At 49.1% G+C, this 27,202-nt stretch overlaps 1 pseudogene; it reads right to left on the reverse strand.

Annotated features, from left to right (window-relative positions):
- Positions 1-1,295: 1,295 nt before the first annotated feature.
- Positions 1,296-27,168, reverse strand: LOC146797526 (zinc finger protein AEBP2-like; annotated as a pseudogene).
- Positions 27,169-27,202: the final 34 nt, after the last annotated feature.

The raw sequence follows: 27,202 nt of genomic DNA on the forward strand, positions 1-27,202 counted from the left end.
CACGATATCGGTTTCCGATCTCCACCACGTATGTCTGTGGTGTCTTGAACGCGACCACGATTCAAAGTCGTGTTCAGACTGCTGGACGATGGCTCCGAAGACCTTGCGGGCATTGTAGTTGCTCGCGGCCAAGCAGTCGACACCGTTGAGCGAGACTCCGAAAAGGTCATGATCCCGTTCGAAGAAGAGGAGGTCGCAGGATCGCTCTCGGAGCCCTAAGTCCTCTTCCTCCCATTTAAGGTAATCTGGACACTCGGGGAAGAGGCACAAGAAGAAGAAGTCCAAGCGGACTTCGACTTCACCTCAACTGGCGTCCGTTGTCGAACGAGGTAAGGAGCACCAACAGTGTAGGCATGGTTCTGCAAAGCCGGAGCCGACTTTGCGCCTCGCTCCATTTCCGGGAGCCAGAACGACTCCGGCTCAAATTAAGGATTTTTACGAGGCCATGCGACGCGTATTTGAGCAGATTGACCCCGTTGGTGAGCCCTCGGGCCCCGCAGGGTCGGATGGGGCCCCATTGGGTTCGATGTCGTCAGCTTCAGCCACGGCGCTGGTGGGGCCTCAGGGATCCGATATCGGATCCGGTTCCACTCTGGTCGTACCAACGCAACCTTCCCCGATGTTGAACCTGAAGTCGGTGCCAGCAGCGTCACTGGCGGGTGTGGGTGGCGCAAGCCCCATCCTCATCCCTGATGACATGGAGCCGTAACGGCGTTGTTCAACGCCGATTCCGACGTCGACAGAACCCAGGGGTTCTATGTTGTCACCTGAGCACTTTGTGGACGTGCTAGACTCAGGAGAGGAATGGGAGGAGTCTGGAGACCCTCTAGAGAACCAGCATGTCTCTGAGGAGACTATGGACTGGTATGGTGAACTTGGGGAAGCCAGTGGTCTGGATACTTCCCCAGACACTGGCATGCTCTCGCCACCTACAGTGGCTACGGAGGAGGGGGCGTCCTATGCTATGGTGGTTAAGAGGGCAGCTGAGGTCCTTGGACTGGAGCTGCCCTCAGTGCAGGTCAGGACTAATCTCCTGACTGAAGTGCTTCAACCTGGGGCTTCCACCTCTGAACCCTTTTTGCCCTTTAACGAGGCACTTACGGGTGTCCTACTGGAGGAAGAAAACAACTTCTTCCCCATAGAGTCCAGACTCTTGGATTCCCTCTCCAGAGGGGCGGAAGGGAATGCGCCCAGGGAAGTAGAGGCCTGCACCACCAAACTTTCTGGGGTGGGGTGTTGGCTGAGGAACTTTGGGTCGCCCGGTGCTGGGCGATGGCGGCAGGCAATCGTCCAGTTCACAGGAGCCCCTGTGCTAACTTGGTCCAAACAAGGATCTTCGACCCATTTTGGATCTTCGGATCATCAATCTCTTCTTCTAAAAGGAGAAATTCAAAATGCTCACACTTGCTCAAGTCTTGTCTGCCTTAAACTAAGGAGGCTGGATGGTAGTGCTAGACCTGCAGGATGCCTATTTTCACATTCCCATCCTGGCGGGCCACAAGCGTTACCTACGGTTCAATGTAGGCCACAAGCACTTTCAGTTTACCGTGCTCCCCTTCGGCCTTACCAGTGCCCATCGCGTGTTCACCAAGGTGATGGCGGTGGTTGTGGCTCATCTGCGCAGGTTAGGGGTCTTCCCCTACCTCGATGACTGGCTGTTGAAGGCGTCCTCGCCCCAGGCTGTCGTCTCCCACCTTCAGACTACGGTGGACCTCTTGCATTCTCTGGTGTTCTCTATAAACGTACCGAAGCCACACCTAACTCCTTCTCAGACATTGAAAGCATTTCTTCCATCTGTCAAGGGGAAGTTGGTACATGTCTTCATGGACAACACCACTGCCATGTGGTACTGCAACAAGCAAGACGGGGTGGGGTCATGGACCCTTTGTCGAGAGGCCCTGCATCTCTGGACATGGCTGGAACATCGGAGCATAACCCTGGTGGTTCAACACCTGGCAGGTTCTCTTAACACCAGGGCAGACCACCCCATTTTTCTTCCCCACAGCTGCTGAGTAGGCAGCCTCTGAGTTGTGATAATTTGCGAAATTCTGGGATAGTGTGTTTTCTAGCTTGGTTTCTTGGAGAACAATTACATCACCTTTTTGCCTGTTCAAATCTTTCTCCCCTTAATTGGATGATTCATCCCTTTCACATTTAATGATACAAGCTTAATGCATGGGTTTATACCCGCCATTAGTCTGGGTGTATACATTTCTTCTTCCCAACGTCATTTTCTTGGGAGATGGTGCTATTACGACCATCGACCTATAGTAGGACTTGCCTTTGTATATGTTGGTTTGAAATGAGACATAAGGTACACAAATCAGTATGCAAGAGAGCCAACAAAAGATACAGTAAAAAAAAAGTAAACCCCATCCCTTGCAACCCCCCCAGTCGCCAACAGGCGTAGCGATAAGAGGAAAAACAGCTCCTCCGGAGAAAAAACATTTAGAACTTCATCTTTTTGGAGATACACCTTATGAGCTTAGGGAGGTCCATCTACTATATGTGACCTCACCTTGAACGATGATTACATGTGTATTTATATTCATTAGGTATCTGTGTTGAGTGCGTCCATCAAGTATGTGCTAGAGATTGGATTATGTAAGATTACGTATAATGGGATTGAAGTGTTTTGGATCAATGGGTGTACATGTATTCATTTACATATAATAGGTATATACGATGGGCATGTGCAGCAAGGATATGTAAGGGATTTAGCTGTGTGTGATAGATTTTTGTTGTTCTGGGTCAATGGTTGTGCATGCATTCCACAGTTTTCAGTGTTTTAACGATGGCAGTAACTGATCTGTCAATGTACTTAGACCCAGTAGATTATTTTACAAGTTATCTTAAAGGCTGTCTTACCACTTTGCGCCGAACATATGCAGATATATGCAGTACAAAAGACAGTACCCTACATGTTAGCATTCAACAGTCGTTTGGATAAGGTCAGGTTCAGATACAGGTTCAGGTTCAAGTTCTGGGTCGGGATCAGGAGCAAGATCAGGCTCAGAATTGTTTTTCTTTTTAAATTGGTATTGTTGATCAGCTTGCTCATGGAATTTTTCTTATGGCCTTTACCCTTTTCGACGAATTAGGTTGTGTTAGGAGTGTTGTTGACTGGTTGTAGAACCCGTGTCCTTGAACACCCAGGTATCCTTATGCATTTCTCCTTTTTAGGTCGCGCCTAGAGCAGCGCATGCGCTGATTGCTCGACTTTTAGTAAGGGGGTTTTCAAAGTGCTACCACTGGCCTCAAGCTTGCGTGCGCGGGCAAGCGCGCAGCCTCCATGTGGGTTTCTGTCAAGGCTCATTAAGCCTTGCATGCCTCTCTCCGCCTTGCAATTCCCTCCTCCTTCCTCACCACAGAGCGCGTCCTGAAAGACAACACTGTGTGCATTTCCTACACTTTCAATTTGAGCAGACAGGTAACAGGTTAAAGCAGATGGCACGATGTCGAATAGCGTCCAGCGTTTGTGCATCAAAAAAATCATGGGATCTTGCTTTGAGTTGTATTGTAGCAGCAGAATATGGAAATGTTCCCAGTGCTGCCGGTAATGTGCGTTTCCTTTTATTCTTTAACTTTCTTCTTTTATTCATAGATGCTTTGGAAGGGGATTCTTCTTTAGCTTTTGGTTGACTTGAAACCTTTGAGGAATTCTGTTGACTGAAGTGAGTTGGTACATGTCATGCGAATCCCCCCTGAGAGGCAAAACTTGTATTGCAACCTCCAACCACACACTTGAATGGCTTATCCCCGCTATGGGTCAGCATATACCTCTGTAACCAGCTTTGACTTGTTGAAGGTGGGTTGTATACTTTGCACCCTTTCCACAAACAAACAAAAACCCCTCCTCGCTGTCCATCCACATGTATTGAACGAATGAGATCTGCAAGATCAGGGCTGGAGTTGAAGCAGATCTGGCACAGGTCCCAGCAGCAGTTGTATGATATTTGTTTTGATGCCGAAGTTATGCTTCCTTGGCCATTCATCATTCATCATTGCTGGAGTTGAATGGCCACTGGAAATGGTGCTCGCGCGCGCCTCGCTCTGCCTCTGTTTTGCTCGCGCTTCAACTCCCTCCCCCTCCCTCAGGCCACTGGAAATGGTGCTCGCGCGCGCCTCGCTCTGCCTCTGTTTTGCTCGCGCTTCAACTCCCTCCCCCTCCCTCACCACAGAGCGCGTCTTTTAACTTTCAGCCCGGCCGGAGATAGTGTGGTAATCTGCCTAGTTTCCCTCCTGGTATGATGGGGTAAAATCTGCCTGATCTTACTTTTTCGATGCGCAGTTTGCGTAAGACAGTACCTGCCATACACCTACAGGCGGAAAAACCAACAGATTGCCATAATTAATTTGCACCCAAATCGATATTTTCTGCGCCATTGGAACGAGCACTGTGGGCCACCTTTCCATGTCAGTTTCAGTTATGCCCACAAAAGTTAACAAAGCGGTACAAAAGGGGGTGGTGATGGCGGAGCATCAGAACCAATCAAACACTCACACCCAGTCAACAGATCTGGGTTTGATCCATCACCGTTCTTTAGCGGTACAAAAGGGGGTGGTGATGGACGGTGATGGATCAAACCCAGATCTGTTGACTGGGTGTGAGTGTTTGATTGGTTCTGATGCTCCGTCCATCACCACCCCCTTTTGTACCGCTTTGTTCGCCATAAGTTGGCAGGGTATGCTCAGACGTGAGCCCCTTGCTCACTTTGCCACTGGATCCAAGCAAGCCTGGCTGAAGACGGCTGAAATGCCAGAAACCGGTCCTAGGAAGCTTGTTTCTGGTCCAGGGAAGGCATGGCTTGGCATTTCGGGCTGGACTGTTCCCATGAGGCACAGGGTCAGACTGATTTGCATATGGCCATGTCTGAACTGGGGTGGCAGAGTGGGCTAAAGAACGGTGATGGATCAAACCCAGATCTATTGACTGGGTGTGAGTGTTTGATTGGTTCTGATGCTTTGTCCATCACCACCCCCTTTTGCACCACAAAAGTTAACAAGGCACTAGCTTCCAAATTTGTACACAGGACCAACAGAGAAATGTTACTTTGCGGAATCCAAAGTCGACTACGGTAAACCACAGACCTCCTCCAGGGAAATTTGCAGCCACCCTTGCGCTCCCGCTCCGCCTCGGGCACATTATCTGCTCTGCTTCCCTAATCTCCCTAAACACATGGCCCGAGGAATGCAGGGGCCCCGCAGCCCTTCTGCGGCACTGAAAAGGCCTTGAGTACGTCCCTCCCTCACTCTGCGAACTTAGTCTCCCTCCCCCCTTCATCCCAGCACAAACTCAGTCTCCCTCGCCCCTTTATTCCAGCGGGTCGCCCCCATTAGACAAGCATTGGCATAGCCAATAGATCTCGCCTTTGGGACCTTGTGAGTAAAAAAAAACCTGAAGTGTAAGACTTCACGTTTACATTTACTGCATCCTAAATACGAAGTAAATGTAAACGTGAGGTGTTATACTTACTTATAAGATAAATACATGTTTGGCCCTGCTGAACTGTGATGCATGCTGAGAAACACTTTCGTAAAATTCCCTCTGGCTTCCAAATTCACACAGGTGACGCAAATAAATCCTACCCTAGTTCAGATAGTGTGAGTGAAAAATAGGGAATAGTGAAAAAAAGTAAAAAGGTTCAATAAGTGAATGTTCGGACTGGTGTCTAACCCTGTTGATGTTTAATGTGTACTTTGAGCAATACATCATGAAAAATGAATGTGCACGATGTGGATATATTCACTTACTGATCCTTTTCAATTTTTTTCACTAGTCTCTATTTTTCTCTCACACAAGCTGCGCTGGTGAAGAATTTATTTGTGTTGCTTATTACTATATGTGTGGATTACATTGCATACAGCACGATTTTTCTGTATGTCAACATGGCTACTATTCGTGCACTCAATGTGCTGAGGACCACAACAGTAGTTTCAGGCACGAAAACAGACCAGTATATTACTAAAGTGAGCCTCTCGGGTTTTGCATGCTCTATTATCACATATATTTTGCTGCTTGCATTAACAAGCCAGAAGATTTTCCTTTCCCTGCTGCTATTCACATTTCGCAGTAGATGGGGATCGGCTCAGCAAGTGTACATGGCATTTCATGTTTCTGTATCAGAGGAACATACAAAACCAGCAGCTTGCGTGTGCTTTCTGAAGTGAGTAACGATTTACCATCCTGTCTACCAAAGACAAGCAAGTCCCTCCTCGCTCTATTGACCACCACATATGAAAAAGGCATAAAAAGTACTTGTGACTGGGATGAGGCAAGGCAGGGGTCTGGTACTAAAGGGCCACTCCGAGGAAGGCCTCTGACATCAGGTCACAAGACATAAAGATGCGGGGCTTTACATGACTATACATGAGATATTCTGAATTATTTAAGATGTGAATAGAAGACAGGAATGGTTCAATCTAGTTGGTTACGAATGCGTTATGAAATATTATAGGGGTGTATGTAGCACTCACCCTCACATACATTTTGATTGCTGAATTATTAATAATTATGGCAACAATGCTTACCCACATTATTTGTAGGAAGAGACCACCAAATAAACATTAGTTTATTGCAAAATGCCAATACCTGTGTGTGGGTCTGTATGTACTGAGTTCGTGATTCAGGCTCCATTTTCTCCTGCAGATGAGAGATATTCTGACTGGTTTGTCTGATACCCCTTCCTACAAGAGAATAACTCTGTGGTAAAGGTGAGAGACACCTGCCAGGTTCCCATTTATCGGGAAAGGTCATAGTTCAGTTTTGGGGCTTATTAAGTCTACCGGGTGTGACCACAATAATTTCAGGGAATACACCAAGATGGCAAATAGAGGCCGGCATCGACCACATCAGCTGGCAATGGCCAATGCTCTTTTTGGCCTGTAGCCTGGAAGGAAGAACATGCGTCAACTGGATGGAGGAGTTTCTCCCCGCTTAACCAACAGATACACCACCCCCGCCCGAAAGGAAGCAAAAGGGTGTCTGGAAAGACATCTTCAGGGGATCCCACTACCATAACCTTCTTGTCCAACTGGAAGCAATCAGACTTCGTTTTGGTCAATGTTGTTATGTGACATTACAGCTTTTATTTCCCTGATCAACCAAGGGATGATGGGCATCGGAGAAAACACATAATTTACTTTCTAGTCACGGCTCAGCACAGAAACTCCATTTAGAAAGATCTCCAGAGGGATAATCTCTTGAACAAAACTGATGGCATTTTGTTTTCTCTCCAGTGACAGCACTTGGATCCATCATCACACAAACAGAAGGTTCACTACTCCTTGCCAGTCCTTCCACTTGTGTGATGCAATATTCATCTAGTTCATAATAATGACTTAGTCTTTATATATATATATATATATATATATATATATATATATATATATATATATATATATATATATATATATATATATATATATATATATAAAAAGGTTCAGACCAGTGGTACGCGGCATCTGAAGAAGGCAGGAGTTGCCGAAATGCATCATGCCTAGATACCATCAGTGAATAAAGGTTTTCCTTTGCAACCCCCGTTGAGTCCTTGGATTGCTGTTTTACAGAGTGGTCGTTCAGTCATGTTTTCGCGTCTGTCAGAGGCGCGCTACAAGGACCCGTCCATCCAAGCGTCCTGGGAGTTTTCTGGCATCGAACTTTCAAAGAAATCAAGGGATTGATTCTCGCAGGACCACCACAAGAACGGGCCACATCAAAGGCTGCTGCCAGCCGGCAGACTGTAACTTTACAGGGGGGACGGCTCATTGCAGCTTTCTCCGCGGCCCGGTTTGTTTCGCAATTGTGGCATTGGACGTTGGGGACTCGAGGGAATGCCCAACACATTTAATTCTGGACTGTATCTGTCACTACACGGCCCTTCCTGCAACAGGCAATGTCGCGCTTATTTAACAGCTTAATTATTCCTGCTTACGGACTTCCAACGTATTGCATGCTGGGGGTTGTGGTCTGTCACTTGATCACAGCTGCCTGATGTTAAGCAGGAACAGCTGACCTCCATCTACCGGGAGTGCCTCACAAAAGCACAGGAAGGAAAAGGTTCAGACCAGTGGTACGCGGCATCTGAAGAAGGCAGGAGTTGCCGAAATGCATCATGCCTAGATACCATCAGTGAATAAAGGTTTTCCTTTGCAAGCCGTTGAGTCCTTGGATTGCTGTTTTACAGAGTGGTCGTTCAGTCATGTTTTCGCGTCTGTCAGAGGCGCGCTACAAGGACCCGTCCATCCAAGCGTCCTGGGAGTTTTCTGGCATCGAACTTTCAAAGAAATCAAGGGATTGATTCTCGCAGGACCACCACAAGAACGGGCCACATCAAAGGCTGCTGCCAGCCGGCAGACTGTAACTTTACAGGGGGGACGGCTCATTGCAGCTTTCTCCGCGGCCCGGTTTGTTTCGCAATTGTGGCATTGGACGTTGGGGACTCGAGGGAATGCCTAACACATTTAATTCTGGACTGTATCTGTCACTACACGGCCCTTCCTGCAACAGGCAATGTCGCGCTTATTTAACAGCTTAATTATTCCTGCTTACGGACTTCCAACGTATTGCATGCTGGGGGTTGTGGTCTGTCACTTGATCACAGCTGCCTGATGTTAAGCAGGAACAGCTGACCTCCATCTACCGGGAGTGCCTCACAAAAGCACAGGAAGGAAAAGGTTCAGACCAGTGGTACGCGGCATCTGAAGAAGGCAGGAGTTGCCGAAATGCATCATGCCTAGATACCATCAGTGAATAAAGGTTTTCCTTTGCAACCCCCGTTGAGTCCTTGGATTGCTGTTTTACAGAGTGGTCGTTCAGTCATGTTTTCGCGTCTGTCAGAGGCGCGCTACAAGGACCCGTCCATCCAAGCGTCCTGGGAGTTTTCTGGCATCGAACTTTCAAAGAAATCAAGGGATTGATTCTCGCAGGACCACCACAAGAACGGGCCACATCAAAGGCTGCTGCCAGCCGGCAGACTGTAACTTTACAGGGGGGACGGCTCATTGCAGCTTTCTCCGCGGCCCGGTTTGTTTCGCAATTGTGGCATTGGACGTTGGGGACTCGAGGGAATGCCTAACACATTTAATTCTGGACTGTATCTGTCACTACACGGCCCTTCCTGCAACAGGCAATGTCGCGCTTATTTAACAGCTTAATTATTCCTGCTTACGGACTTCCAACGTATTGCATGCTGGGGGTTGTGGTCTGTCACTTGATCACAGCTGCCTGATGTTAAGCAGGAACAGCTGACCTCCATCTACCGGGAGTGCCTCACAAAAGCACAGGAAGGAAAAGGTTCAGACCAGTGGTACGCCGCATCTGAAGAAGGCAGGAGTTGCCGAAATGCATCATGCCTAGATACCATCAGTGAATAAAGGTTTTCCTTTGCAACCCCCGTTGAGTCCTTGGATTGCTGTTTTACAGAGTGGTCGTTCAGTCATGTTTTCGCGTCTGTCAGAGGCGCGCTACAAGGACCCGTCCATCCAAGCGTCCTGGGAGTTTTCTGGCATCGAACTTTCAAAGAAATCAAGGGATTGATTCTCGCAGGACCACCACAAGAACGGGCCACATCAAAGGCTGCTGCCAGCCGGCAGACTGTAACTTTACAGGGGGGACGGCTCATTGCAGCTTTCTCCGCGGCCCGGTTTGTTTCGCAATTGTGGCATTGGACGTTGGGGACTCGAGGGAATGCCTAACACATTTAATTCTGGACTGTATCTGTCACTACACGGCCCTTCCTGCAACAGGCAATGTCGCGCTTATTTAACAGCTTAATTATTCCTGCTTACGGACTTCCAACGTATTGCATGCTGGGGGTTGTGGTCTGTCACTTGATCACAGCTGCCTGATGTTAAGCAGGAACAGCTGACCTCCATCTACCGGGAGTGCCTCACAAAAGCACAGGAAGGAAAAGGTTCAGACCAGTGGTACGCGGCATCTGAAGAAGGCAGGAGTTGCCGAAATGCATCATGCCTAGATACCATCAGTGAATAAAGGTTTTCCTTTGCAACCCCCGTTGAGTCCTTGGATTGCTGTTTTACAGAGTGGTCGTTCAGTCATGTTTTCGCGTCTGTCAGAGGCGCGCTACAAGGACCCGTCCATCCAAGCGTCCTGGGAGTTTTCTGGCATCGAACTTTCAAAGAAATCAAGGGATTGATTCTCGCAGGACCACCACAAGAACGGGCCACATCAAAGGCTGCTGCCAGCCGGCAGACTGTAACTTTACAGGGGGGACGGCTCATTGCAGCTTTCTCCGCGGCCCGGTTTGTTTCGCAATTGTGGCATTGGACGTTGGGGACTCGAGGGAATGCCTAACACATTTAATTCTGGACTGTATCTGTCACTACACGGCCCTTCCTGCAACAGGCAATGTCGCGCTTATTTAACAGCTTAATTATTCCTGCTTACGGACTTCCAACGTATTGCATGCTGGGGGTTGTGGTCTGTCACTTGATCACAGCTGCCTGATGTTAAGCAGGAACAGCTGACCTCCATCTACCGGGAGTGCCTCACAAAAGCACAGGAAGGAAAAGGTTCAGACCAGTGGTACGCGGCATCTGAAGAAGGCAGGAGTTGCCGAAATGCATCATGCCTAGATACCATCAGTGAATAAAGGTTTTCCTTTGCAACCCCCGTTGAGTCCTTGGATTGCTGTTTTACAGAGTGGTCGTTCAGTCATATATATATATATATACACACACACTCTCTCTCTCTCTCTCTCTCTCTCTCACACACACACACACACACACACACACACACACATATATATTACTATAATCCGATTTAACAGTGATAAAGTTACCACTGTAACCTTGAGATGCCTAGAGATGTCAGTGGTGAGTGTTAATTCTCTAAATCGTCCTCTGGGGTTAATTTGGTGTTTTGCCAACCTCTGCACAATTGCTTGCACACACCAATAAATTGTGAACAATGGCCCAAACCACATGCTGGCTACTTTTCTGCGAGGGTGGAAAGATCTCCTAGTATTTATTACCCATCAAAACTTGCACCAAACAATTGCGTAGGGAGTAAACCAGGACCAATCTAATATGTCTCAGCTCTAAGAGGAGACACGACACGGAGTCTCTTGAGCTCTCCAAAGTCTGCTCTCTGACTAGCAACCATTTCAACCATCACTGTGTTAAGCATTGTCCGTAAATCTCTTGCAAAAGAACGAGTTTCTGTATATGCCACTGTGGACAAGCTCCAGAGACTCAAACAGCACTGTTGAGGCTGTGGGCACAGAGGGTCCGGGGTTGGCGGGTGCATTGGCATAGCCAATAGGTCTCGCTTTTGGGACCTTATAAGTGTTTTTTACTATGCAACAGTTAATGTTGTTGCACCAAGGATATTGTGCTGCATAACTAAATACTTATAAGGTCCAAAAGCGAGACCTATTGGCTATGCCAATGCTTGTTCATTCAGGAACTTATTGAGCATAGTTGGGTCAGAAAATACATAAGGTATGCCTTGGACGGTGATCCTGAACTTTATCGGGCTTATGAATGACCCTTGTATTTCAGATGATTTCATCTTAGGACGAAGAGTTAGGAATCCTTAGCGTATTTCAACTGTCGCCTTCGAATAGTCCTGTGAGATGAAAATTTTTGTGCCTTTCTATAGTATGTGGTTGTGTTTCCTCATATGGGCTAGGATGAGTTCTACATGTTGGTATCTTAGTGGTTTGCACACTATGGGTCACGGTGTTTTGTGGTTAGGAAGTATCCGTGCTGGGAACCTGTGGGCCCTGTCAAATTCCAGCTCCTTTTCGAATTTTAAGTTGGTTGCTTGAGTGAATTACTTTTCTAGAAAGGCAATGCATGAGTGGGCCGATTCTTCTTCACCTTCCGGCATGCTGAAAATACGCTAGTTCCCACGTCTATTTCTGTCTTCTAACTCTGATATTTCCTTAGCAAAAGAACAGGAAGCATTATTGAGATTTTGGATGTTTTTTTTCATTGTACTCCCATTATCTTCCAGGTTGCTGACCCTGTTTTCAGATTCTGCAATTCTGGTATTTGTTTCCTTCATGTCTTTACGAATGGCTGCATTTTCATTTTGCATGATGTCAGTGTTTGTTTTTGTCAACTGAGCCAGTTCGTGGACATCTGCAAGTCTTTAGGATCATTGTCGAGTTTATGTCTTGTTTTGTTTTTACTGGAGAGTTTGGGTGCGGAGGGTCCGCTTTCACACTTTTCAGAGATTGTTTAGTGTCCTTTTCCGTCATTTTCACAGTTTGACTAATAGAAATTTGTTTTCCTGGGTTCTGTCCTTGTGAACTGTCGAACTGCATTTGCCTTGCTTCAATTGAACCAGTTGAACCAGATACCTGTTGCTGGTTTTAGTCGCTGTTGATGGTTTTAGTTGATTGTGCTTGTGAGCAACCGAGGGTGGATGACTAGCTCCTGTTGTACTGTGTTTGTAGTGTGCTTGCGCTGTAATTGCCTCACACTGTTGTGTTACCAGTTAAACAATATCGGACTCGAACATTTATTGACACTCGTCAGCTAGCAGACATTTTACCTGCATAGCTGGTAGCTGGTAGTCTTTGGCAGTCATTTTACGCACACATTCACTGTATTCCACCCAGCAGAAGCTTGTTGATCTAACCAATGAGGTAATGACCCATGGTTCTTATAGAGCTTGGTACATTCCCATGTCTCCTTGTTATATCCAAATTATTTATGTGGAATAGTGATTACTTGCTCTGACTTGCACAATCAGGATCGCCATCTTAGGATCAGGCATCAAGGTCAGGCAATCGACCACATTGTGCAGATACACAAAGTTAATGTGATTCCGACATTTATATCCAGCAGGCTAAGGCAGTCTTATCTAGGAGCTGGGGTTCAAAGAACTTGTGAGTTGCTGTGATGGACGCCAGTTGAACTACTCTATTTGCCTCGGGAATGCTAGATGGCCCTGCTGCTCCCGCATTCCGCTGTCTGTTAACTGAGTCAGGGCCGGACTGACCCTAGCGGGTACCGGGCGTTTCCCCGGTGGGCTGCCAGGGTGGTGGCCGGTTTTGGGCCTCTAGGGGGCCGTTTTTGTTACCGGGGGCCAGCAATATCGGCCCCCTGTGACAAAATCGTCCGAAACCGGCCCTAGCACACAGCTCGGCCGCACTACCCTTGCACCACAGGGGGGCCGGCCAAGTAGTTTGCCAGGGCACATTTCGGTTCCCAGTCCGGCCCTGCACTGAGTCGTGATGTGGACAAGACTTCTATGGATTTTCTTGGTGCCACATGGTGCCCCTGAAGTTTATTGACTCAGAGCCGCCTTTCTATTGTTGTTGTGCTCCAACAATATAGTTGTTACTTGGGCAGTTTCGTTCCTCCGGAGCAGAACCAATAGCTCACACCGCCATCTTCCTCAGTCTCCAAACCACGCCCCCCAAATCTTCTTCTCTTCTAATTGTTCTATAATGAGGTACATTATTTCCGTCCACACTCCTTATGTCTTGTCCCTTAGCCACTCCTTTATCTCACAGGTATATATTTTTCCTTTCCTTTCCATTTCTTTTCCTCCACCTCTTCATTTTCTTTCAACTCCCTTACCACTTTTTTCGTTTTCTTTCCCTTTCTCCACGCTTTGCTTCGTTCTTCTCCCTCTTTCTCCATTGTTTTGTCATTGGTCTCTATTCCACATCTTCCTCAACTTAGTTACCTTTTCCCTACTAACCTTTCTCTAGTCCTCTTGTACCCATGTCCCCTCTGTTTTTCTTCTTTACACCTCGGTCTTTCGCCAGCTTCCATTTCCCTTTATTTTCTTTCTGTTGACAGCTTTCTTCTTCTATATTTCGTTTTATCCTTCTTTGTAATAACCTTAAAACTGCTATTCCCTTTTGCTGTTCCTCTCCTTCCTTCATTTCATTCAGAACAAATGGCGCTCACTTTTTGACCTATCTCAACTACCTTTAATCTCTCATAGCATGGCTGAACTACACATGACATGGAATAAGCTGTTGGTTCGAACGACAATGAGGGTGGGGAAGGGTCAGTTTTATTATGGTTTACACAAGATTTGACAGTTACTGGCCCAACAGACGTTTCCTAGGCTTGGCTCGTTGGGGGGGTTCTATTGTTGTTTCTGTTTTAGCTCCAGTTCAGTACTTGGGGCACTTCCAATTCACCTGTCTTCCCAATGGACATAGAAAGCCAGGCAATGATCGGCTGTGCTAAATTCACATGGGAGTCAAATGGGAAAAAGAACCCCAACCAGAAACGTACTACTCCCTAATAAATCAAGCACACACAGTACATCTGGTACACAAGGGGGAAGGGGGTAAGTTAATGTTGTACATGGGAAAATTATTTCTTTAGGACAAGAACCCTCACCCACCTGAGGGTGGTATTCTTCGTCATTGGGTTCCCTCCTCACTCCTGCACCTATTGGTGCTTTGTGTGGGCTACAACTCTCCAATGGAGAGGAGCGGAGGTGTTTTTAGTTACAGATGAGCAGTACTTATGGGGAAGAGACAGAGTGCTAGCTATATATATTTATAAATATTACCTAGTGGCGGTCAGCAGTAGGTAGTTATATTTAGGACCTAGTTTCTAGAGGAAAAGCGTTTTTTGACTTGCCTGTATCTTTAGCACCGGTTGACAAATCTTCAAGAAAGTTCTCCCAAAAAGTGTCATCATAAGTCTTGTTGTGCATGGCAAGTTTGGGGATGATCCGACAAGCAGGGGCCGAGAAAAAAGGAGCAAAAAAAAAGACGTTTTCTCATGTTAATTTCATAGGACACATAGTCGAACCTACAGCCCGAACCGCTGGATGGAATTACACCAAATTTCGCAGCAAGGCAGATGTTGTTACGCAGATTGAGCTATTTGTTATTTGGTGCAAATCTGTTCTGTAGTTTTCGAGAAATTTAAGAAGAAAAGGTTAGTGATATCTGTGGACAGCGAACCTTCGCGGAAAAAAATACAAGCTTCTGCAGGGAAATGCACAGCTCTGGCTGGCTGCCAACACTTCAACCAGGAAGTGCTGGCAGCCAACTTTGGACTCGGATTTGCCAAGTAAATAAAGAGGAAGGGGCAGTGTAGGAATAGCCTGACCTCCAAGCCATGGTCTTGGGGCCCTTCTAGGGATCTCACAATGCAAAAAAAAGCATTAAAAATATATTTTTCTGTGAGGTCATGACAAATTTGCGGTAACAATAAAATAAAAAAACACAAGTGGGACTCCTGCGCTTTTGTTTAAAAAAGCCCCTGGGTGGGCCAAGTCCAAGGGGCATATATAATATTGTGCGTGGTGTCCATGCAACTCCCCAGCAGCCCTGGGGATGGCCACCACCCAGAACTATGAATTACAGAAGTGTGAGGGTGCCCGAGTACCCCCGGGGGCAATTAACATAGAAAAGAAGTGGGCCCGTGCGCCCCCTTGCAGCCCCGGGGACTGCCACCTCCCTGTGGCTCGAATAATATAATGTAGAAGGTCAGTTGCCGCCCCCTGGCCCCGGAGACCACCATCTCCACAGGGCTAAACTGAAGATTGGAGGGGGGCCACTCAGCCCCCCACGTGGAGCCATTGATGGCCCTGGGGACCGCCACACCCCAGGGCCGGCTCCTGCTATGCCCTGGGGTGCCCACCCCGGGACATAGCTGTTTGTTATGGCTTGGTGGGAGATTACCGCTCCCACCAAGCCATAGCAAACTGTGCTAGTGGAGCACAACTGCTTTGACAGAGAGGGAGCTGCATGTTAACATCTCCCTCTCTGTCAGAGCAATGTCAGCTCCCGCAGGAGGTGGGGAGACGGCAGGGGAGCAGGGGCGTTGAGGCTAGTCTTGTGGTCCCCAACACTACAAACTGGGTGCCCTGGGTGGGACTAGGGCACCAACATTAGAGGCCAAGCCCTGGGGGATGATGTCCCTGGGGTATAATCAGCCCTAGGAGCGGAGCTGTGCAGCCCTCTCCCATTATATATTTATTTAAAAAAATGAAAAGGCTGGGCTCCAGGGGATGGGGTCCCCGGGGCTGCAATTGGCCCAGGAGGGGAGCCGCTTGGCCCCCCCTCCTTTTAAGTTATTAAAACAATTTTTGTAAATGGCTGGGCCCCGGGGATGGGGTCCCTCTGGTGTAAATATTCCGGAGGAGGAGGGCCATGCAGTCTCCCTCCCCTATTGAATATAAGCCTGGTCCCGGGGGATGGGGTTCCTGGGGCCAGGGGGCCACGCAGCCCCCCTCCCTGAATAAATGTAAAAAAAAAAAGACCTGTAAGTCGCTGGAGGCTCCGCCCCCTTACTTAACCACTCTTTAAATGCGCCTCCTGGCGCACTGTTGGTTGGGGGATGAAGTCCCCCTGGATGCTAAGGACCAATGGGGGCCAACGAGCCCTCCTGTTACCTCCAGTAAGTTCCAAACAGCCTGATTGCTCAGAGGACTTCAGATGCCATGCCTTCTTTCTCCAGCACTCTACAAACGCACCTCCTGGTGTACTGCTGGTTGGGGGATGAAGTCCATTTGGATGCTGAGGGTCCTTGAGGGCCAACAGGACATCCTGTTACCGCCAGTAAGTCCCACACTGCGGGATTGCCAAGAGGTATTGGGAGGCCATGCCCCTTTTGTCCACCACTCTGCAAATGCACCTCCTGACACACTGCTGGTTGGGGGAAGAAGTCCCCTTGGATCAAGAGGGTCCTTGAGGGCCAACAATGCCTCCTGTTGCCTCCAGTAAGTCCCACAGAGCACAATTGCTGAGAGGACTGCAGAGGCCATGCCCCCTTTCTCCACAACTCTGTATAACGCGCCTCCTGGCACACTGTTGGTTGGGGGAAGAAGTCCCCTTGGCTCTAGAGTGTCCTTGGGGGCCAAGAAGCCCTCCTGATACCTCCAGTAAGTCCCACACAGTGGAATTGCTGAGAGGTGTTCAGAGGCCACGCCCCGTTCTTTACCACTCTGCAAACGCCACTACCAGTTAAAAAACCCTAGAAATTCACTAAAAGTTACAGGGACATTATAGTTAGGAAATAGAATTTGAAAAACCTTAGAAAAAGTCTTTAAAAAACCATAAGGTTATAGGGTCATTATAGTTAGGAAATAGAATTAAAAATACTTAGAAATTCAATGAAAAAACCAAAGGTTACAGGGACGTTTACAATTAGGCTCAGATTTCACTCATACAAAACCAGTGAAATTCAGCAGTTATAGTTACCTGAGCTAACTATAACTAACACCAACTCAATGCACTGCTTATGAACTCACATATTACATCACTCATGACATGGTCAGTGAGATCACTGATGATATCACTGATGATATCTCAACTGACTCACACCCCATACAACCACTCATACACCCACTCATACACTCATGCAACTTCTAAAATACCCATTTACAGACCCATATCAGTGCTCACACACCCACTCACTCCTCCATAGAGGCACTCACTCACTCACTCACTCACTCACTCACTCACTCACTCACTCATACAGCCACATATACAACCAGTCACTCACCCGTAAAGCCAGTCACATTGCCATACACTCACCCATTCAGCTACTCACACAGCCACTTATTTACCTACTGTTAGAAATGGGGGTTTCTATTTGGCAATGGTTTGCACCGTTGTCCAAAATGGGACCCTTCTACCTCGTCAGGGTAAGGGGGATACACTTCTACAATAACCCCTGCTCACCCCCTTGGTAGGTTGGCACGAGCAACAGGCTTATCTCAGAGGCAGTGTGTAAAGTACTTGTGCACATATACAATAATATAGTGAAAACACTACAAAAGGACACCACACCAGTTTAGAAAAATAAGTAATCTTTAACTAAACCAAACAAGACCAAAATGACAAAAATCCACAATACAGTAATAAAAATATGACTTTTAAAAGGTAGAAACAGTTCTGTTCAAAGCAAATTGTAGATGAGACACTTTCAACACACTGGGGCAGATCTACAAGGAAGTGCCGCAGCGGGGCAACGCAAGCTCTTTTTTCTGCGCCACGCTGCCGCACTTCTGAAGAACAGGAATGAAACATATTTACAATAATATGTCACATTTCTGTGCTCTCCCCTGCACCGGTGCACAAACTGCAGCCATATGCCAGCGCAGGCACCCTTGCACCATGGTGCAAGGATGCCTGCGTCATGGGGAGATTGCTACTCACTCACCCATATAGCCACTTACACACCCAGTCACACACTCATACAGCCATTCAGACACCAACTCACTCACCCATACAGTCACTACACAAGTTACCCACCAATAGAGCCACTCATACCGTAACTCACTCACCCATACAGACACTGACACACCCACTCACTCACTCACCAATACAGCAACTCACACACCATTTAACTTACCCACACAGCTACTCACACATCCACTTAGACACCCTTACAGCCACTTACTCACCCAAACACACAAGGATACATACAGTCACACAACTACTCACTAAATATATGTTATAAGCAGCATCACTCAGTAGTAGTGCACCTAGTATACTAATTTAACTTTTGTAATAGGTTAGTATATATATTTAACACCCATAAACTCTTAATGAAAAAACACTTATACTTACTGGATGATGTAATCATTGATGCCATCAGTGATGTCATTTGAGATGTCATCAATGATGCCACTGTCGGGGGAGGAGCTTAGCGCGTGATCAAGATGGCCGCGTGAGCCTAGAGCTCCCGAGACCCTCGCTCCCTCCGGCAGATATCCTGTCTATTATCCTGCTTTTGACGCCCGGAATATTGGAGGGGAGCCGTTGCTGAGGCGAGAGCCGCTGTCCGGATCGAAATCGCCCACCGGAGACCGAAGTTGTACTGCCTGGAAGTTTGTGGCCTACTCCCCGGAAGGTGCCCGGGACTTGCGTTGGCACAGTGCCCGTGCACTAATTGAACAACAGCGGCCGTGCGAGGGGCGAGTCGTCGGAGGGAAGGTGTCCTCACTTTCACTTTCACTTTCCTGTCTCCGGGCGGATCGGGACAGACACTGGAGGCCTTGAAGGACGTGTCGCCCCCCTCCGCGGAACCAACCCTGCAAGATATCATGGGGGCCATCGAGGGGATGAAGTCCTCTATCGGGCAACAATTTGAGACCCTGGCGCATAAAGTGGACGCCATGTCGATCGATGTCAATCTGATTCGGGCAGACCTGGGGAAAACTAATGAGCGGGTTCAGTCCTTGGACCTCAAGACTGCAGGCCTCCTGGGCGACGTCTCCGGCCTTCAGCTGGAAGTCCGTACCTTGCGGACTGCAAATGATCACTTTGCCCGACGGTTGGAAGAGTTCGAAGGCCGTGCAAGGCGCAATAACGTGCGCATTATTGGGGTCCCGGAAAATTCGGAGGAACAGTCGGTGGACCTGTTTGTGGAGGACCTGGTGGTGAACCATCTGGCGCCCAAAGGCCTTAGTAAGTTCTTTACTGTTGAGCGGGCCCACAGAGTCCCTGGCGGGAGGCCCAAGGTGGGGGCCCCTCCGAGGCCGATTGTCGCCAGGATCTTTAACTTCAGGGACCGGGATGCCATTCTGCAAGCATCACGGGTGTCCGGCCCGACGCTATTCCAGAACACCACTGTAAGTTTCTATCCAGACTTTACCCAGATGGTGCAGAAGCAACGACAAGGCTTCCTGGCGGTCAAGAGAAGGCTACGAGAGATGGGACTGAAATACGCCATGCTCTTCCCGGCCAGGTTGCGTGTGGTGTTCGAAGAGCGGACTTTCTTTTTTGAATCACCGGACATGGTCGGAGATTGGCTGGACACATTGCCCCAAGGACGGACTAGCGTGGAACGCTCCGGTGGAGCAGACGGTGGCGGTGATGAACAATGAGCCAGGACTTAAGTACTAGATCTCCGGTTCCCCCGGGAGGGTGACAGTCCGGGGGGTAGCGGGGGCAGTATGGGAGCTTTTTCCTCCTCTGGGGTTCTTTTTGTAGATTAGTCTTTGTATGGGGCGACAGGCACACTGCAAGTTGGGGGGCATTTTAGAGCTTACGCAGGGGTGCAGGGTGGGGGGTGGATTGGGGTTGTTGTTGGGGTTGTTGTTGTTTTTGGTTATGCAAGGCGTAAGGATGCAAGCTTATGTGACTCGAGTGCGGTTCCACGCGGGGGGTGGTGGTCTCCTTACATGTTGGGATGGGGGGTAGGGGCTTAAAAATACTCAGTTGGAATGTAAATGGCTTGGGGGATCGTATTAAGCGTGGGATTGTCCTGCAATTTCTGAAGCGATGTACCCCTGATATTGTCTTATTGCAAGAGACGCACTTGATTGGTAACACGTGCTATGCACTCAACAGGAAAGGCTACAAATTTGTCGCACACTCCGGGTTTTCCTCGGGGTCTAGAGGGGCTGGAATACTTGTCAGGTCCTCTCTGCCATTCGAGGTCGACTCCACTACTGTTGATGATAGGGGACGCTTTGCGGCTGTAGCGGGGAGGTGGGAGGGCAGGACGCTGGTCCTGGTGTCGGTTTATGTCCCTCCTGCATTGCAACCTTCCACACTTGCGGACTTAGAGAGGACTTTGTTGGATCTCCCAGAGGGAATGTTGGTGGTGGGTGGCGACTTCAATGCGGTTGGCTCCGGATTGTTTGACAGACACCCGCCAAGGAGCTCGGGGGGGGCTCAGAAGTGGCTTACGGACTTTGTAGATACCCTTGGTCTGGTTGATTGTTGGAGACTGCTGCATCCCACACAGCGGCAATACACTTTCCACTCCGGGGCGCATGGCAGTCTCTCCAGAATTGATTATGTGCTTACCCTAGCTGCACACGCCTCCTTTGTCTCTGAGGCCAGGCACATGGCACGGGGTATTTCTGACCACTCGCCGGTGTGGATCTGTATGGATGTTGGTAGAGGAGTGGGGGGTAGGGTGGCCCCAATTAACCCGTGGTATTTCAGGGACCCTACGATTCGTAGTGCGGTGCTGTAGGCGGTCGATCGTTATTTCCAGGAAAATCTCGGCTCGGTCACGTCGGCGGTGTCTTTGTGGGAAGCGTTCAAAACAGTGCTTAGGGGAGCGGCCCTCTCCTTGATAGCAGCGGCCAAGCGTCGGCGAGACGCGGAGGTCGCCCAGATTGAGGCGGAGATCGCGGATCTGGAGCTGGCATTGGAGGGGGAGGTCACGGCGGCGGCGCTGCACAATTTGACCCTTAAGCAGTCGGAGTACAAGGCCCTTGTGACGGACGCGGCCAAAGCCTTGAGTAGGGAACAGCGGGGCCGTCTGTACGACGTCGGGGACAAGGCCGGGAAATTAATCGCGTGGCTGGATAAAAAGGAGCGGGTCAATCGTGTTGTGCCAGACCTCGTGACAGAGGATGGCGTCGTTGTCGCGGAGCCGGATGGCATAGTCCAGTGCTTTGCGGATTACTTCCACACGGTCTATACCTCCGTGTCGGACAGGCCAGTGGGGGATTCGTGTGAACTCCTGCGTGATCTTGCTTTGCCTTGCCTTTCCGACATAGACAGGGACGATCTTGATGGCGATATCACAGTCGACGAAATCGCGGGGGCTATCCGTTCCTTGCGTCCGGGCAAGGCCTCGGGCCCGAATGGCCTGCCAATTGAGTTCTACAAACTCCGGCCGGATAAGATCGCTCCGCATTTGCGAGCTATGTTCGTGGAGGCGCGGGAGACGGGATGCCTCCCACTCGACCAGCGCCTGGCAACAATCATGGTCATACATAAAGATGGTAAGCCCAGGAACAGGTGCAGCTCATATAGGCCGATCTCGCTCCTTAATGCCGAGCCGAAGATCCTCGCTAAAATTCTCGCTAACCGATTGGTCAGGGTGATCGGTGATCTGATCCACCCTGACCAATCCGGTTTCATCCCGCATCGTAACACCGCGTTGAACCTTAGGCGCATCCACGGAGTGATCGCAAGGGTGGGGACGATGCGGGAGCCGGCCATTGTGGCAGCGCTCGACGCAACGATGGCTTTCGATACAGTAGAGTGGGCATACCTGTGGGCTGCGCTTGCGAAATTCGGCTTCGGACCCGGATTTGTGGGCTGGGTTAGACTATTATATGAAGGACCCCTCGCTAAAGTTGCGGTCAACGGTAGGGCGTCCCGTCCCTTCGAGCTGGGGAGGGGTACCAGGCAGGGCTGTCCTCTGTCGCCGCTGTTGTTTGCTCTTGCTCTCGAGCCGCTGGCGGCCTGGATACGATGGCACCCAGATGTGAGGGGGATTCGCTGGTCACCTGACCACGAGGACCGCATCTCCCTTTATGCCGATGATATCCTGCTCTATCTCACTTCACCCCGGAAGTCCCTCATAGTTGTCTGCGACATTTTGACTTCCTTCGGGAGGAATTCGGGACTAACCATTAACTGGGGGAAGTCATATCTGTATGCCCTGTGTGGAGACGTCCCGGTTCCCCCGCGGAATTGCCCGATCCAGATCGCCCGGGAAGGTTTCAAGTATCTTGGGATTTATGTCTCTACCGACCCAACGGTACGGTACGAGAGGAACCTGGTCCCTCCGTTGGCACGCCTGCGGCGGGATGTAGCGGGCTGGCGGCGGCTGCCGCTTTCCCTCCTTGGCCGTGCTGTGCTATTCAAAATGATGTCTCTTCCCCGTTTTCTCTATGCCCTGCAGAACACCCAGGAGCTGGTTCCGGCCAGCTACTTTCGGGAGGTTGAGAGTCTCCAGCGCTCGCTGCTGTGGGACGGCCGTCCGCGTATAGCGATAGCAAAACTAACTCCTCCTAGGTACGATGGGGGTATCGCGCTTCCCGACATCAGAAGATACTATTGGGCCTCCCAACTGAGTGCGATCAATCATGGAGTCTACGGCCCGGAGCTTAGCCCTGGCTTTGCTATGGACCGGTGGTTGCTGCGTGGGGGTGGCTACTATAGAGCACTTTACTCGAGGCCCCCGGTTGGGTCCCTCACGGGGCCGACCGGGGTGGCGGTGAACGTGTGGAAGACAGTCACGAACTCGTTGGGCTGGAAAGATAGGCTCACCCTCGCCACTCCGTTGTATGACTCCGATATGCTGGGGAAACTTTGGCACTCTAAGGGATTCGAGAAATGGGATCTGATTGGCATCTCCAGGGTGGGGGACCTGCTGGCCAAGGGGCGGATTAAGTCGTTTGACGAGCTACGGACGGAATATGCGCTGGAGGGCACGGAATATTTCCGGTATGCGCAGGTGCGACATGAGCTGCGGTCGGTCCTCGTTGAGGGGGAAAAGGTGCCTGAGTCCTCTCCCTTGGAGGACCGGATCCTGGACGGCCATATGCCGGAGAGCATAATCTCCCTAATCTACAAAAAGCTTGTGAACGTCCGGACCGACCTCCTCCTGGGGGTGCGGGATCAGTGGACTAGGGACGGCCTTGAGCTGGACGATGAGGATTGGCAATACGCCGTCTCCTCTCCTAAGGAGGTCGCGATCCCCGCCAGACTACGGCTGGTCCAGCTTAAGATACTGCACAGAGTTTACGTCACTGGGCCCCGGCTGGTCCATATGGGTTTTTCCGAGGATGGGCTATGTAAGAGGGGCTGCGGGATGGTGGGCACCTTTCTACATATCATATGGGAGTGTGGTGTGATTGCAGACTTTTGGAAGCGGATTCACGTTGTGATGCAGGAGGTCACGGGTATTGTACTGCACCCAGAGGCGCGGCGCTGTCTTTTGAATGTGTGGGGTCCTACAGATTATGACGCAGCGCAGACTCAATGGGCGACCCTAGGCAATATGGTGGCTAAGCGAGATATAGCACGACTGTGGGGCTCTCATAGCCCGCCCACCCTGGATGCATGGAAGGACAACATGGACTGGAGCATGTTTCGGTAGAAAACGGTGTATAGTGCACGGGGGAGGCCTAAGAAATGGCATAAGGTATGGGGAAGTTGGAACCAATATAGGGGGGGCATATGTCTGCCTCCTGCCATTGAACCACCAGAGGAGCAACTTTCCCCCTAGCCTCACTTCCGACTTGGGTCTTTCTGATGCACCTCCGTTAGAATGTTAGCGCCTCTGCTTCTCCCTCATCCTCCCGATCGGTGGCTTGATTTGATGTTGGAAATGGGGCTGCGCCCCCGTTGGGAACTGGCACGAACTTGTGGTGTATACTGCCTTGCTTGTTGTGTTTATTGTAGGTAGTTTTCAAAAATGAAACCGTTGTCTTTATCCTGCATTAGAGCTATGGAGGACTTAATGTGTCGACTGATTAGCTGCCGAACCTCCGGGATGTCGGCTGAATAGCTGTGTATCTGACTTATACGAATAAAGGTTTTTTAAAAAAAGAAAAAAAAAAAAAATGATGCCACTGTCTATGTCATCAGTGATGTACTATGTGACGTCATAAGCAGCGCATTGCAGGGGCGTACGTTGTAGTTCACTCAGGTAAGTATAACTGCTGAATGTCACTGGTTTTGTACGCGGGAAATCTGAGCCGAACTATATATATATATATAAATATATATAAACTATCTCCTGGTGGGTTGAATATCAGTTTTATTCTGGTGCCCCCTCTGGATACGAATAATAAAGAGAGAAGTGACAGGGAGTTTGGAAGTTTTGAAAAAATACTCCCTTTGCGAGGTCAACATGTTTCTGCCCTAGTGTGACCCTATCTGGGGTTCAGGGAATTTGTCAGGAGCTATTGGTACTGTCACTCGTCAATAACACATCTAAAACCTGATCCCGGCCTCAAGATACTAAGCCAGGTGATACAGAAGATTGAATACAATGTCTTTGTCATTGGGGTCCACAGTCATAGATCTGATTCGAATCCACTACCAGGGACACGGAGACTTGAGTCAGCTCTGTGGTATAGGTGGCCTATTGAGGCTTGAGAGGGAGCAGAACTCTTAGGTTAGGGTACGACAGTAGACCCTTTCAGTTCAGGGTTTATACCATGAGTGTGAACATGTACCTGACAGTTCAAGGCTTCTTAGCCAGACACACAGCCCCCCTCAAGGGTGACGCACTCTGTTTGTGTCATACAAAAAGGTCTGTCTAGCACAAATCTCCTATCCTCTGTCTGCGCAGGCAGCACCTCCAGCTCAGAAGTGGCCTCACTAGGGTCAGTCTTAGGTTGATCTCCCCCTACAGCAGATAACCCCTGATTTACTAGTCTTTCCATTGTGGATGGCATCCATCTCTTACCCCTTATTCATTGTATGGGCCACAGTACCCTCCGTTTAGGGACAATACCCATAGAATTCTGTGTTTTGGTGGTTCCCTGGGTGACAGCCCTTCCTAGCTCTTTTCTCAGTGATGGGAGCTCATTGCCAAGGATGATTCAATGTACATCTGGGGACTGACAAGGACCCTTCTCTGACAAGTACCATCTCTCATTCTAAGTATACCATGGCCATAGCGTGTGAAAATCCTGAAAATGTACTGGGTCACCATACGGACCTGTCTTGGCAGATACTGTTCGGGGGAAATCAGCGTTCCTACCACCATAGTCTGGCTGGCACAAGTATCTTGCAGATCAGTGACAGAGACCCCGTTCTGTGTATCTCCTGGAAGTGATGGCTACAACTATCTGGGATCATCAGCTTACCTCCTGAGCCATCTCCCAACTAAGGGATATTTAGGCATGCTCTGTTCTGTCCACATTGGAATACCCTGCCCTTAGAGCTGCTTGGCGACCCCTGTGGCTGTCCCACCTGTGGGTGGCATCCTGAAATATACAGAGTCTCCCTTCTTAGGCCCTGACTGAAGACAATCATAACATTGTGGTGGATGAAAGGGTGCCCTGGATGTCCATCCATGGAAACCTCTCCTCCTATACTCTGAAGAGATCTGGGAATCCTTTCCTTCAAAACTCTTTTGGGGATTCTCTGTATTTACTTGGCCTTCCTCTTCCCTGTGCAAAGTGAAGCCTGAATCATCCTTCCTGTGGTCACTCCCACGTACTTTCCTGGCACTCTGGTGCTGATCCAGAGGTCACCTTCTTTCCCAAGCTCTCTGGAGACAGTGAGCTTGGTGCAAATCAGGTGCTAGCACAGCTCTGTTAAACAATTACTCAAAATGTGCTCCAGCATCAACAAATTATAAAGTCCATTGTAATTGGAATTGTCCATTTGCTGCTCTTCATCCAAACATCTAGTGCTTTTCTGTGAGAATCCAGAAAATCAACCCATGACTGGTGTGTATTCCATGAACTTTAGGCGATACTTTTCTGGGATTAAACTAAACTTAATTATAAGGGCTTCCTTCTTGGGGTCAACAAGATATCCCTCCACGGAATGGGCAAGTGCTTCCTCAGATTAGCACCCATGTCCTCCTCTGGCAGCATATGCATATGTAGGGCTGCCTCACATGCAGCAAACCACCTATTTATATCACCTACCATTACATAGCTAGGCACCAGGTCTTAGGGGATATGGACTCTTACCTCTCATACTGTCACTGCCACTATCTTCACTGGATTCAGAGGCTCTTTTGGCTCTCAGATCTAGTTATTGCTGGTTCCTCTCATGGCCCAGCATTAGCTTTTTTCCTTCAGAACCACAGTCAATTTCTTATCCGCCATGACCATAGTGACCAGTTGCAGCTTCAAGGCCCTCTCCACTTGTCTGTCCTCTAAATCTGAAGTGGACAAATGGTGTAAGGATATACTCCTCCCTGATCTAGACAATGCAGGCGATGCTGCTCGTGGGGGAACATATGTCTCTGGCACGTGAGCCTCTACACTGTCATTCACATTTCCCTCCTCCATCCACTCTTCATCCTCATGCTCTTGTGAGGTGGATTGAAGTAGGCATACTTCCTCCCTAGCTCCCAGAGATGGACTGGCCTATAGGGCAATCAAGCAGCGCCCCATGGTCTGCTTTGACAGGCCAGTGTGTGGGCTGTTTTTGGGCTGTTTTTAGACCTGGTTTATGGTCTGCTGGGCTGGTTTTTACTGTTGATGTCCCTGATTTTAAAATTGAAATTGCCAGCATCAAGCTAAAATCCATGCAGTATTCCATACCTTGAAAAATACTTATAGAGTTTGTCTTTACAAGTTCAAAACTTCCCCCATTTGCAAACGTGGGCCTAGTTTTTAGCTGTTAAATTCACTAATGAGGGCCTCTTTTATTTTTGTGCCCAGGCCTATTTTCTGTCCCAGTCCAACCATGCAAGTTCTGTGGCAATGAGGTAGCCCTCGTCCTTGGACTCTCTGTTCAGCCTTAGCCTTCTGTCCTTGTACATCTTACTTGGCTCTGCCGTGCTGAGGTTCTCCATATTGCTCCGGTCTACATCCATTCTTTCAAAAATCCCAGGTGCAACACGTTGAGAT

This window comes from Triturus cristatus, chromosome 9 (genome assembly GCF_964204655.1).
Source record: "Triturus cristatus chromosome 9, aTriCri1.1, whole genome shotgun sequence".
Classification (NCBI taxonomy): Eukaryota; Metazoa; Chordata; class Amphibia; order Caudata; family Salamandridae; genus Triturus; species Triturus cristatus.